Source organism: Falco biarmicus, chromosome 6 (assembly GCF_023638135.1).
Source record: "Falco biarmicus isolate bFalBia1 chromosome 6, bFalBia1.pri, whole genome shotgun sequence".
NCBI classification, from domain to species: Eukaryota; Metazoa; Chordata; class Aves; order Falconiformes; family Falconidae; genus Falco; species Falco biarmicus.
The window spans coordinates 81994461-82006808 of NC_079293.1; the positions used below are offsets into that span (position 1 = coordinate 81994461).

At 49.4% G+C, this 12348-nt stretch overlaps 2 long non-coding RNA genes across 2 annotated transcripts; one reads left to right on the forward strand and one right to left on the reverse strand.

The window, feature by feature from the left end:
• Positions 1 to 2970: 2970 nt before the first annotated feature.
• On the forward strand, positions 2971 to 7394 carry LOC130151616 (uncharacterized). Its single transcript, XR_008822647.1, has 2 exons — positions 2971 to 3131; positions 6976 to 7394. It is a non-coding gene; the product is annotated as an uncharacterized LOC130151616 (long non-coding RNA).
• LOC130151617 (uncharacterized) lies at positions 5863 to 8164 on the reverse strand. The gene is made up of 2 exons (XR_008822648.1): positions 7889 to 8164; positions 5863 to 7471 (listed from the first exon to the last, which is right to left on the reverse strand). It is a non-coding gene; the product is annotated as an uncharacterized LOC130151617 (long non-coding RNA).
• Positions 8165 to 12348: the final 4184 nt, after the last annotated feature.

Genomic DNA, 12348 nt, shown 5'->3' on the forward strand with positions numbered 1-12348 from the left:
CCCACACCCACCCTGCAGGCAATGGGACAGCCGCTGGGCGATGGCGGCCGTGTTCGCAGCCAGCCCGGCAGCCGATACGGCCGCAGCGTGTTTGCAGGCGAGGTTGCAGTGAAAGGACAGATAAGGCTGCCTGGGATGGGATGCAACACCCAACCCGTCCCTGGGGCACCCTCCTCTTCAAACCCACAGCGGGGTCCCCTGCCTGTCCCGAGGACTGGGGTCATTTATGGAGTGCAGGGCATCACCTCACCCCAAGGGCATCCCCAAAATGCAGGAACTGCCGGAACAAACCTGGTCACATACCCCAGAAGCAGTAGCAAGCAGCTGCAGTCACCCAAGGACCAGCCCACCTTGAACAAGTGGGCGCTGGGAAGGCAAACAGCCCCCTTGCAGTGAGCAAGTTGGGTCTGGCCCCCAAGAGCCTGCAACAGCTCCTCTGATGGCTCCAGAGGAGCACTGTGGGCATGGAAAAGCTGGCTGAAAAACAGCACAGGGGAGTCGTGGTCACAGGTGGTAGGGAAGGAGACTGGACTCTCACCATACCTCTCTGCTGCCTTCCTGCGTGGCTGTAAGTCACTTATCTACAGTTTGATTCAGCTTCCCATTTGTGAAAAAGAGGATGGTTTTCCTTAGGTATCTCAGAGATGGGCTAAGCATCTTAAATCATTAATGTCTGTAAAGTGCTCTCATTTCCTCAGATGGAAGTTCTTACTGATGTGTGAAGTATTATTAGGAATATTATTGCTAATAAACAAGGAGAGCAGGGCAGTTTTATTTCTTGCTAGGGCTTTCGTGGGGCATGAGGATACAGAGGGTGGGGGAGATGCTAATTTGCCCCACAGCCTCTTCGAGGACTCGCAACAGCAACCCCCTCACCAGCACTAAGCTTAAAAGCAGTATTTGTGAAACATGGGGAGAAGACCCCGGGGTCCCAGTGGGTTGCCATCCACTGAAGACCTCCCTGGGAGCTCTTCCCACCCAGCAACCCCCATGGGGCCAGCAGCAGGAGCTCTGGGCCCCTGGCAGGCAGCATCCCACTTTGCTGCACCTTCCTGGCCTCCACCATGTTTGGTGGGTGGTCCAGAGGGGGGAACCTGTGCAGAAGGTGATTTTTGCCTGTCTTTAGATGCCAAACTCCTCCCTGGTGTGCACCTCAGTGTCTAAAGCAAGGGGAGGTATTGAGGCATCATATCTAGTGGCTTGCGCAGATGCGTTGCGTGTCCCCCCCCCCCCCGCAAGTTCTGTAGAGAAACTGAGACACAGCATTTGCTGAGCCAAGAAAAGTTGTTTCCCTACCCAGTGGGCTGGGGAAAGGGAGGCACCTCTGCAGAGCCATTCACCCCTCTGGGCCAGAGCTGGTCCCTAACCTTGACAGTGACCACCAAGGCCCCTCAGGCACCCTGGCATCCCTTACCCCAAAAGCGATGAGCCACAGGGCATTTTCCCAAGGTGACATGGCAAGTGGCTGGGGAAGGCATCACCCACTGCCTCAGTGCTCAGGTGGGCTGTGCGGGGCTCCAGGCTGCAGCTTATCCCCTACCCAAGTGATAAACCCCCCCCCCCCCCCCCCGTGAGGTTGCTACTAACCGGAGGGTTGTAACCTGCTGAAAACTTTGCCAGCACATTTTCATGTATTAGAGCCTGGCTGTAAAAAAGAAATTTCAGGGAGGTGGATTAACGTTACTTGGTTCTGGCCAAGTTAATAAAATATGGGCTGAGTTACTGCCAGGCTACTTAATTCATTTTTATTCAGAGTGGCTGGGTAATTTCCCTGAGGTTGGTTCAGCGGGAAGCAGAGTCAGCTCCGGCTTTGTCTGCTCCTGCATGTCACCTTCCTGGCTGAAAACGATGGCTGTGTGCCCGTGGGGCTGGGAGAGCAGGGAGCAGGGGGACTGTCCTCTGGAAAGGCAGCACATGCCAGGGGCTGCAGGGTGATACCTGTTTCGGCATGGACCAGGAGGGAGCTTGGGCTGGGGGCACATGCTTGCACAGGCTGCCAGCTGCATGTGATGCTATGGGTGGCACCTAAGGTGGTCTCATCACAGCTGCCACTACTGCAGGTTGGTCCAGAATGGACAGGGTAGCCATCAACTCTATCATTGAAGGGCTTTGAAAAGCATCAGACTGTCACCTTGTGCCCCAAAAGCCAAGCTCCAGCTGGGGAAGCCAGTCAGAGGTATTCTGGCACCGGGGCATGGCAGCGGGGGTACTGGGGCATGGCAGCAGGGGTACTGCAGCCTCGTGCAGGTCCTTTCTGCCCTGTGTGGGGGACTGGAAGGGCCAAGCATCTTTCCTCAATGGGTGAGCAACACCAGCTCCCTGCAGTGAGCTTGCGGTGCCCTGCTCAGCCAGCTGCTTTAAAGCAAACCCTCTGCATCTTGCCACCTGGCACTTCAGCTTTGGTGGGAGTGACATTTGCAAAGGTATTGCCATGCCTGTGCAAACTCTTCCTTTTCCCTGGCATCCTCCAGCTGATTACTTCCCCCCAGTTTCTAAACCCAATCTCATTCCTTTACCCACCTGCATGGCAGAACTCCTCATTGGCAGGCGTTATGCTGGCACTAAAAGCCAGCGTACAGGCGCATTCCTGCGTGTGCTCTGAATCATCATGAGGCTCCCAAGCTTTAAATGGGAAGCAGAACGCGCTGCTTTCTAGATAGACAAATGAAACTTTACCCAGTCCTCTTGCTTCAGAAACAAGCTCTGAATCATGCAGAGGGCGAGGTGCCAGAAGCGGCTCTGCTCTCATCCTGGCTCCACCACTTACTTGCTGTGTGGCCTTCAGAAAAACTCTGAGGGGGTAAGCCCTGGCCCTTCCTCCTCCCCGCTGGCAGCCCCAGGGCAGAGAAGAGGTGCAGGGGCTGCAGTGCTTCATGCACTGGGGGATGGAGGAAGGAACTGCTTCCCATAAGCTATGATACTGCACTCCCCAGCATAACAGGGCTCTTCTGCTTTCTCTGCCTTTCGCCCTCCTCCCAGGCTCCTGGCAGAGGAGGATGCTCCCAGTGCCAGAGGGTGCTGAGCAGCGGGGCTGGGAGCTACAAAATGAACTTTGTGAGGCTGCATGCAACAACTTCTGAGCTCAGGGGTGGAGATCCTCCTGCTGCATTAACAAAAGCCGAGATTCCCAGGTAAACAGAGTGCATTAGTATTTATTTTAGGAAGCTTGGAATCATGATTTAATACTGAAGGAAGGGCTATTCTTACACGGCATTTGCAGAGTTTCTCCTAATGCAATATTTCCTAACTTCAGACATGGTAACCCAGTAAGCTCCATTACTGAGCTAATACTATATAAAAATGATCCTTTATTATAAATCATACTGTACACCAAAAGGATATAAATAGAGCCTCGATGCAGCATTGGCATGCCTCATATTTCTCTTGGTTCGCATTAAATGAGCCACTAAATTACAGTGTCCTTCTTTATAATATTATCCTCCAAAGCCAAGCATTTTGTGTGTTACACAGGGCTGCTATAACAAGAGAAATTAGTACGGCTGGTTTAATTCAGCCGGGTCTGCCATGCATGTTATACCAGAGAATGTTAAAATGGGCCAGAATGGGCAATTTCATTGTCCTTTCAAAAAATTCATGACTTGGAATGTGTGATTTGAGCAGGGCTTTGCTAAGGTCTGACACACAGCCTCTCTGGAGGGGTTTAGCTTCAGAGAGGCGAAGGCAGGGGAGAGGACATCCCCACCCCGTCCTGCTGCTACTGCTCCAAGGGCATGTGGTCCTCAGGCATCCTGCAGGGAACTGGGTGGCTGCCTGGGGGAGAGGCAAAGGCTAGCAGGGCAGAGGCGGGATGATGCGGGGGCAGGGGGGAGCTGCCTTCAGATTGGGGTCCTGGTTTTGGTCTGCTGCTCGTTCGTCCTCCAGCAGCATTGGAGGTATTGGTGATTTAGGTGAATACAGATGCAGGCAGATTCAGGTCCTCACTGAGTGATGCTGGCAATTATTTAACTTCCCCACATCTCACCTGCAGAAATGGGGAGGTATTTTGCCCACAGGATTGATGCCTGCCCCTTTGTAAAGCAGCCCAAGCTCCTCTCCCTGACAGCTGGCACTACAGAAATACATGCAGTTATTGTTTGTATGGCAAAATACAATTATAGTGTTCAGACTAGGGGGATCCAGCTTGACTGTCATGTCTAATGATGGTATCTAACCGTACCAAAGAAGAAAACCCTCCTACAGTCCTGGGAGCTGCACATGCCTTCAGGGACATGTAAAGTAATTCAGGTCAAAAATGTAGGTTGTTTTATTTAGCAGACAAAGAGGTGGGGAAAGGAAAGAAGGAGACGGAAAGAGGAAACAGGCTGCTGCAAAAATACAGTCTTCATAAAGAGCCGTTCAGGATTTCCCCCCAAAATTTAAAGTGAAATGGAACTCTGAGTTCCAACATTTCCTCGGAGGCCTTGCTAGGTCCCAGCTCACACTGGCAGGGACTCAGGTTGGCTCCCTGCAGGGCAGAGATCAGGGTTAGCACATGGAGTTCATGGCTGGATGGAAGGAGGGGGTAGCTTGGAGCAGTGCCCTGGCAAACAGGGGCTACCAAACCCACCCAGGGGCAGCAGCTGGGCTGGTGGTACCAGGAGGGCCAGAGGTAGCATAAGTGCTTGGTGAGGAGCTGTTTAGGATTTCAGAGTCAAAGCCACCTAAATGCTTGTTACCTGCAGAGCTGGAATGCTTCAAGCAAATTTTCAAGCCAAACTGTCTGTGGTGAGGAAATATGTCCCCTTATGTGTGCTGGGAGGCTGCAGGCTCTGTGGCCTGTGAGGACGCCTAGCAAAGCAAACTGTGCCATGAATAATCAATGAAAACTAAAGGTTTCTATTACCTGCAGTGCTCCATGACCATGTGAGATAATGTAAAAATGGCAAGCAGCCTCCTGGAAGTGAAATAAAACCTCTACAGTGCAGCCCTTGGCATCATACCCCTCAGCAAAATCCTGAAGCAAATCAGGGTTATGCAAGCTGTGAAACACCCAGCCTTAGTGCTGAACTGATGAAGCTGCCAGGACCACATCTTGCTGCTTCCAAAAGTATCCAGCACCTCTTGGCAGGGCAGGTTATAAATCCCCCAGAGTTTAATGTACAGACCCCCTTCAGCTCCTTCTGTGTCTGTCCTCCCGCTCCTCAGTCCCTTGGGAAAGGATCTCATAGTGCTGTGCAATCACAGAGTCATTAATTTTGAGGCCTTGGGTTTAAAATTGGTCTTGCACAATAGATAGGAAGGCAGGCACACGTGAAGTAGTAATCGGCTCATAAGAGGAAGGCTGAAATCTGATGTCTTTAGCTATTCCCAGGGCAGAACAGAGCATGACCTGCACAGCCTGGACCACAGTCCCCAGTCCCTTAAAGCCTGGAGAGTGTTGGTTGGCCCGTGACAGTGACAAAGGAGAGGACAGGAAAACCTGATGGTGTTTGGATCTTATAATTCAATACAAACCCGTTTCTGTCATTTAAAAAACATTTAATAAAAAAAGAAAGAAAGAAAAAGAGATGATGATGTAGCATTTATCACAGGGAGACAGTGATATGCTGCAGTGTCCCTGGGCAAAGGTTACATTAAAGATGGTGCTACCATCATTAAGGTGGTGAGCTAGCATCTCTTACAAGCTCAATTTTTGCCTTTCCTCCTTAAAAATCTACATGCAAAAGCAGAAAGTTAGCTGCAGCATTGATAAAGGAGGTCTGGTCCCAAGGTGGAGTTTTTGGTCAGATTTAAAGTAAATCAAATACATCACCTTAAAAATAGCAGTGTTCAGCAAAGCCCAGAAAGCCTCAGTGGTTTCTACTTTGTGACCAGAAAGACAAGCAGGGTAGGGAGGTGGAGGGAGAGAGAGAGAGAGTGATATTAAAACAGCTTTAATTTTAGGACTCGTCTCATCAAGAGATAGTATGTGACACAAAAAATTAGTCCAATTAAAAATGTTTATAACTTAAAGTTGCTTAATTAGCAACTTCAGAAGTTTCCTGATGTTTCCTTGCTACCTTCCCCTCTCCTGTTGGGCCCACACATGGTGACAGCAGGTCCTGGAGGAGGGAAGGTCAGGGCTGCTCCAGCCGTATCCCAAACCTGGATGTTAATCCCTTGGGGACATATCAACCTCCTAGCAAAACCTTGGTGGTGGAAGGTCTCCAGAGGCTTCTGGGGGCACTGGAGGACACCTCTTCCATAGCCTCCAATGTTGCAAGAGAACAAACAAGATGCAAGATCCAACCTACGCCATCACCCTGGGCTGCGGAGCTTGCCCCACAGGGGCATGTGCTTTCCCCCCGGCACCCCGTGCCAGTGCTGGCTTTCCCCTTCGTGCTGCGTTTTCTGTCAGCACCCCAGCATAGCTGGCAGAACATGCAGCGATGTGTCTGGCAACAGCACCCGTGCCACCTTGGCCCACGTACAGGGTAAGTGGCAGAAGCCTTCTCCCCATCTTCCCACCTACTTTACAGCCTGGAGGAGACAGGCAGTTAACGAGAGATGCCTCATCAGGACTCCGCTTTCTGCTTCCTGCTAAGAAACAGCCCCAAAAGGGTCCCCTCCCCAAGCACCCGTGCCAGAGGTGCTTCCAGGAGCACAGGCTGGGGACAGTCAAGGGGACACCATCCCCCCTGCCCACCTTCTGTGCTCATCCCTGTTGGAGGAGTTTGGGGAGCAGAGAGGTTCAGGAAAACCACGTGGCGAAACACGGGGACGTGGCATACTGCGGCAGCCACAAGGCAGGGAGCCTGGCTAACCCGGGAGGTGAGGCAGGTTTTGGAGGTTTGTGGCTCTGCCCCTCTAGCAGCCGCAGCCAGGCAGCCACTTTTGTGGTTTTTTGTGGCTTTTGGAGGGAGGTCACCACAGCCCCAAAGCGTCGGTGGCTGCTCAGCCGCTGCGGGGCAGAAGCATCACTGTGGGGACCTTGCACAGCGGAGTGACAGCAAATCGCAATCCAGCTTTAAAGGGTTTTTTTCCCAATTCTTTTAGAGATGGAGGAGGATTCTGGAATATAAGAAAGGGGTTTTCACAACACACATGAGATTTCCTCTGGCCTGGAAGAATAATGTCGAGAGCCAACTGAATTTCAAGGAGCCCTGACCCTTCATCCCCCGTCATCCCTAGCCGTTTTGTGGAGTTCACACAGAACATCCTTTTTGTTCGCTTTGGTTTGCCAACAACATAAAGTTTCGAGATGTATAGTCAGAACTAACACCTCATCTCGCTGACTGAATGTCTATCTAAAATGGGATGGAAAGTATGTAAAAAATGTCCATGCTGGATCAAATGAAAGGCCCTACCTATTAGTCTCTTTCTAATAGCTTTTCACCCTCTATTGCATCATGTATATAGGATTGTGTTCTGAGGTCCTAAAAATAATAAATAATAATTTACTTATTCATTATCTATTTCTGTTTATAGGCTATACTTACACAAGATACAGTGCCAGGCCATTAGACATCAAAGGCTCCACGGTGCAGGCAGCCTACAAAGAAGTCAACATGATTTTTCCAGTAGCTTATTTCACTATAACAACAATAATCATGACTTTACATAGTGCCTTTGATCCAGATTGCCAAAGCATTTTGTTCTCTGATTGGGAAGTTACATATAAGATAGGATTCAGTTTGCTCCTCATTGGCATAGATTGGGAGGATCAGTCTCCAATGATATCCAGCAACTCAAACAACAGTTTCTCCATGTAAAATAAAAGGGAAATTTTAAGTTTGAGGAAGGAAATACATGATCGTCTTGGAAAGGATTTTGCGAAAATAAGCAGAGTTAATGTTCCTAATAATGTGAAGAGTGCTTAGGATCTTAAATGATGCTGGATAGCTAGGACGTCACTGCAAGTGTACCTGTAAGGAAAGTACCTCCAGTAGCAGAGAGCGTCAGTACCCACCTAGGGGAACAGCGTGGCCATCCAGGCTGGACCACCCCCACCCCATTTGACATCCAAAGTGAGCTGCAGCATGGTTTCCACCAAGGGCATGCCAGCAGAGGAGGTGAGGACAATGCCAGTAAGACCTTGGCCCTCCTGGCTGGAAGCCTGAGTTCCTTCTACAAGAAAGATGCAAGGGAAGGTGGAAAAGATAATTAAAACTAAGAAGGAACCAAAGTACAATTCAACAAAATGGATCTAAATAAAGTAATTACAGGACCTGCAGCACAATACATAGGAACAGCAGATCTTTTTGATTACTGCTGAGCCTTCAGGTCTCCTGGAGGTTCATGGCTTACCTTAGAAATCACATCTGTGGCGATGTCGACCGGGGAGAGTGAAGGGTTATGGTGGCTTCAAACAACCAAGCCCAGGACTGTCATGTAACCTCACTGCTTTATATTTCCCCTATATTAATCCTCAGACATTAGCAAAAAAATAGCACAGCCTTGGCTCAGGGCAGGGGAGATATCAATCAGGAAAACTTCAGAGATCAGGAACAAGTTGGTTCTCAGCAGAAAGGCAACCTCGCATCTTCAGTAAGTCACAGGACAGAGACAAAACACTCTGGCCTTTCTGATAATCATACCCTGACCAAGACAGTTCCTTTGATGGGTCCTTCTGAAATATAAATTAACTTAATCACTTCTGATCTTGGGCAATGAAAGACATTAGAGTGTTTTGACTGACACAGTCACAGAGGGTAAAGGCTGTGTCTGTCTTAGCAAACAGAGCAGCAGCAGAGCAGCACTGGTGTGCTGTCAGCCTGTTTTACTTGTGACTGGCTCCAGCCTGGAGCTGTGGCCCAAGCAGTCACAGGTTGGAGCATCTCAGGTGCACACCTGCATCTCCTCTCCCAGCACAGCATCACCCAAGGGGAACCCAGTTTGCATGTCCCAATCCTCTTCCACAGTGTGAATCATTGAACGACCATTATGTGGCACGACCAGGAGATGTGTTGCTTTCATCCAGACTGAAATGCTAGTGAGAAGCACCTTATGTGTCCATGTCCTGCCTCCCCAGCCCCAGCTTCACTTCAGTCCCTCCTAAAGCCAGGTTCCTACGCAGACCATCCTTCTCTGGCTGCAAGGTTTAAGCCTTCATGGGCAACAAGGGAGCAAAGCAGCAGTTTCTGCAGTTTGCAGAGGACACACACCCCAAGTCAGACTCATTGTGGCAAGGTGAAGCAAGTGAAGCAAAGCCTGTCTCAGCCATGCACTACTGTGGGCACAGACCCTGGTTCTGGACCAGCATCTACAGCACACACCACACCAAGAGCCGTGTCTTGTGACAGCAGGGCTTTCCTCAAGCATTTGGCCTTAAGCCTCTGTAAATGCCATCAGTGCAAGCAGGAGCTATACTTTGGGTTTAAACCAGTCATTCCACATTGAAAAAAACCCTTTTGCTGCAAGATTTGAGAGATCACCAGTCTAAAGGCCGAACAATAGCTCCTATTTTGCTGCACACTGTTCTCCTGTGGAAGTGGTTAATTTCAAGATGATGCAAATACTATTGTCAGCCCCTTTGACTCTCCCTGCTGACAATCTTAGCATTCAGCTAATGTCCCTCTCCCACAAATCCACGCTGCCTCTCAAAGAGCCAAGAGTGCTTGTTGTCCCCTTCCCAGCTGCCAAAACCCTCCAGCTGCCTCCTAATTACCCCTATAATGTGCTTCTGCATATCCGATACACAGTTCTGCAGCACACTAAAAATTTAAGGACAACATAAAATAAAGAAATACTAAATTAAGGAGGACAAGGGGTGCTGGAGCAACCACGTTGTTAATTTTCCTGTTTAATTCACTGATAACAGCTATTTTTGATCCCAAACTGCTGTACAATAAAGTGCCGCACTTGAGCACAGCTGAATGTCAGGGATTCATTGTTTAAGGTCAGAAGAGACCATTATGATCATCAAGTGTAACCTATTGCAGAAGAGATCCAGCGTACCTCCCCCAGTCATTTCTGATGCTGGCCCTTGACTTCTGTTTGAGCTGCCATGCATCTGTTAGAAAGTCATGTAGTCTTGGCTTAAAGACTGCAAGGTCCGGAGAGCCTACCAGGGTGTTAGAAAAGCTTTTTCTTTGGTTAGTTACCCTCATGTAACAAGCGCATGCTTTTTTTCTCCTCTGCCTCTGGCTTGCCTCTGCTTTCTAGCCACTGGATCACACAATGGTGGGTTTTTGTCCTAAATGGAAGTCCACGCTCAGAAATCTCTTTCCTATCGCAGTACTTCTATTCTGTTATCAAGTTGCCTTATAATTTCTAAATTATGTGAAATAGATCAGTGCTTTGTGGCCCTTGTACTTTCTTGCAATTCCCCCCTCTGAATGCTTTCATTTAGCCAAGCTTACTTTGGAGTGTGGGGATCTTTGTGTAAAGCCCTGTTCTTCCTCAAAAGCCTTCAGACCATCATAGTGGCCAGTGCGTGTCCTTAGTACTCGACTGCCCTCGGCAAGGTGCACTCTTGTATATAACCAGAGAAGAAACACCCATGTCACTCAAAGGTCTGGCCATCCTCTTAACTATTTTGCTGCAGCTCTTCTGGTGGGTTGAGCAGGGTGGCTGGTAAATGGGGGCAGCCACCTCACTGGCAGGAGATGGAGGAAGGCATTTTCTATATGCAGGTCACAGCTCCTGCTCACCTTCAGCTGTTACTAACAGGCAAGTATGAGCCCTGTGCTCCTTCCTGCTCTCCTGCCGCCAGCCTGCAGGCTCACCTGCCTGGCCGAAAGGTGCTGGCCTTTGCCAGTTGCTCAGAATATTTCCCCCTTCCACCTGACTGCACAAAAGCACACCGTCTGCAGTGCAGCTCCTAGCGTATCTGGCAACACCTCAGGAGCAGGCTCTTTGCACATACTTATTTAGTTCTGGCACATCTGATCCTAGCACCATGCACAGTGTGGAGTGGGTGAAGAAGCATGCAAAGATGGTAATTAAATGCAGAACAAAAAGCCAAAGCAACAACTGGAGGAACGGCTCTAGGAACTGGATGTCAGGCTGGCCAGGCATCTGACAGAGGGGTTTTCATTGTGCCAGACCTGTTCACCCATCCCTGCTTGTAATGCTGTCTGGTTTCCATGGCTTTTTTATCAAACCTGAAAATGCAGAATGAGCCCCATGGATAAAATGAGAGACTTGACTTTCCACCCCTAGAGCCCCATGGATAAACACCAAGCGGCAGGTATGGTATTGCTGACTCAGCAACCCTTTCTGGGTTGTGCTCATTCTGCTATGGGACATCATTAGAAAAGGCCGAGATATTTTGTTTTCATAGCTTTTTAACCTTTTCCTTCCCAAAACAGTGTTTGTGTTTATTTTGGCACCTTGAATGTTTTGAAGAGAGAATTGATTTGGATTTGCTAAAGCATTTTTTCCCCTTAATCCCATTAAGTCAGTCTCTAATTCTTTCCAGGGCTCCCTTCTGCGGAGCTATTTCCTCTTGGAATCATTTACTTTCTGTGGATTGGGGGAATTAATGAGGCAGATGCTGCTCTCATTCTCATCACTGTAAGCCCAAAACAACTTCAGCAGTTTCCTGGCACCGATCCAGATTTTACTGGTGTAAATGAGGTCAGAATTTGGCTTACTGTGCTTACTCTTGCTAAGAGACAAAGAAATTGCCGAAAACAAGAAGTCTTGTGCAGGTTGGGAAAGTCCAGTTGGAAGTGGGCAACTCCACGATTTCATTGAAAGGCTGAGTTTCTGCATTTCCCCGCTGAGAGGCTTTGCTGAGCACCACAGATATTCGCACTAGCTTGGTACGCGGGCACTCAGGAAAACAAATCCAAGGACAAAGACTTTCAGGAGCGTTGACGTTGTCTATGGGAACAATTGCAATGTGGCACAAACGTTAAGTCATGCCAGTGCGAAAATGAAGGTTAAGAAATATTGGGAAAGATCAGCTGGCTAAGCTGGTCAGTCATCAGGGGCCTCGCAGGGAAGGAGGAGCAAACAGAAGACTGAGATGCATGTGGATGGCTAAGGGTTCTCTTCAAAGTTTGGCATATATTGTGATGGATAAAATCAAGAAAGACATGAAAAGGAAACACAACCAGCACAGGACAGGAAGGCGAGCAGGGAAGCGTCCTGGCTATAGGCTGGTGGTCAGAGCAAGGCTGAGGAAAGCAGCGGTCTGCCAGCACGGCAGCGGTGCTCCACACAGGGGCTGGCCCAGGCTGGGATCCTCCAGGATCCCTTGGGAGCAGCGTGGGCTCCTCACAGAGCAGCAGCCTGCCTGGCTGCGGAAAGGGGAAACAAGAGGCAGCTACGACCAGTCATCTTGATTTCGGTTCCTGGAAATGCACTGGAACAAATAATTAAACAAACTAATCATCAGCACCTAGGAAACAACCGAGAGAAGAGGAACAGCCAGCCCTGATTTGCCAGGAGCAAATCATGTCAAGTCGACCTAATTTCATC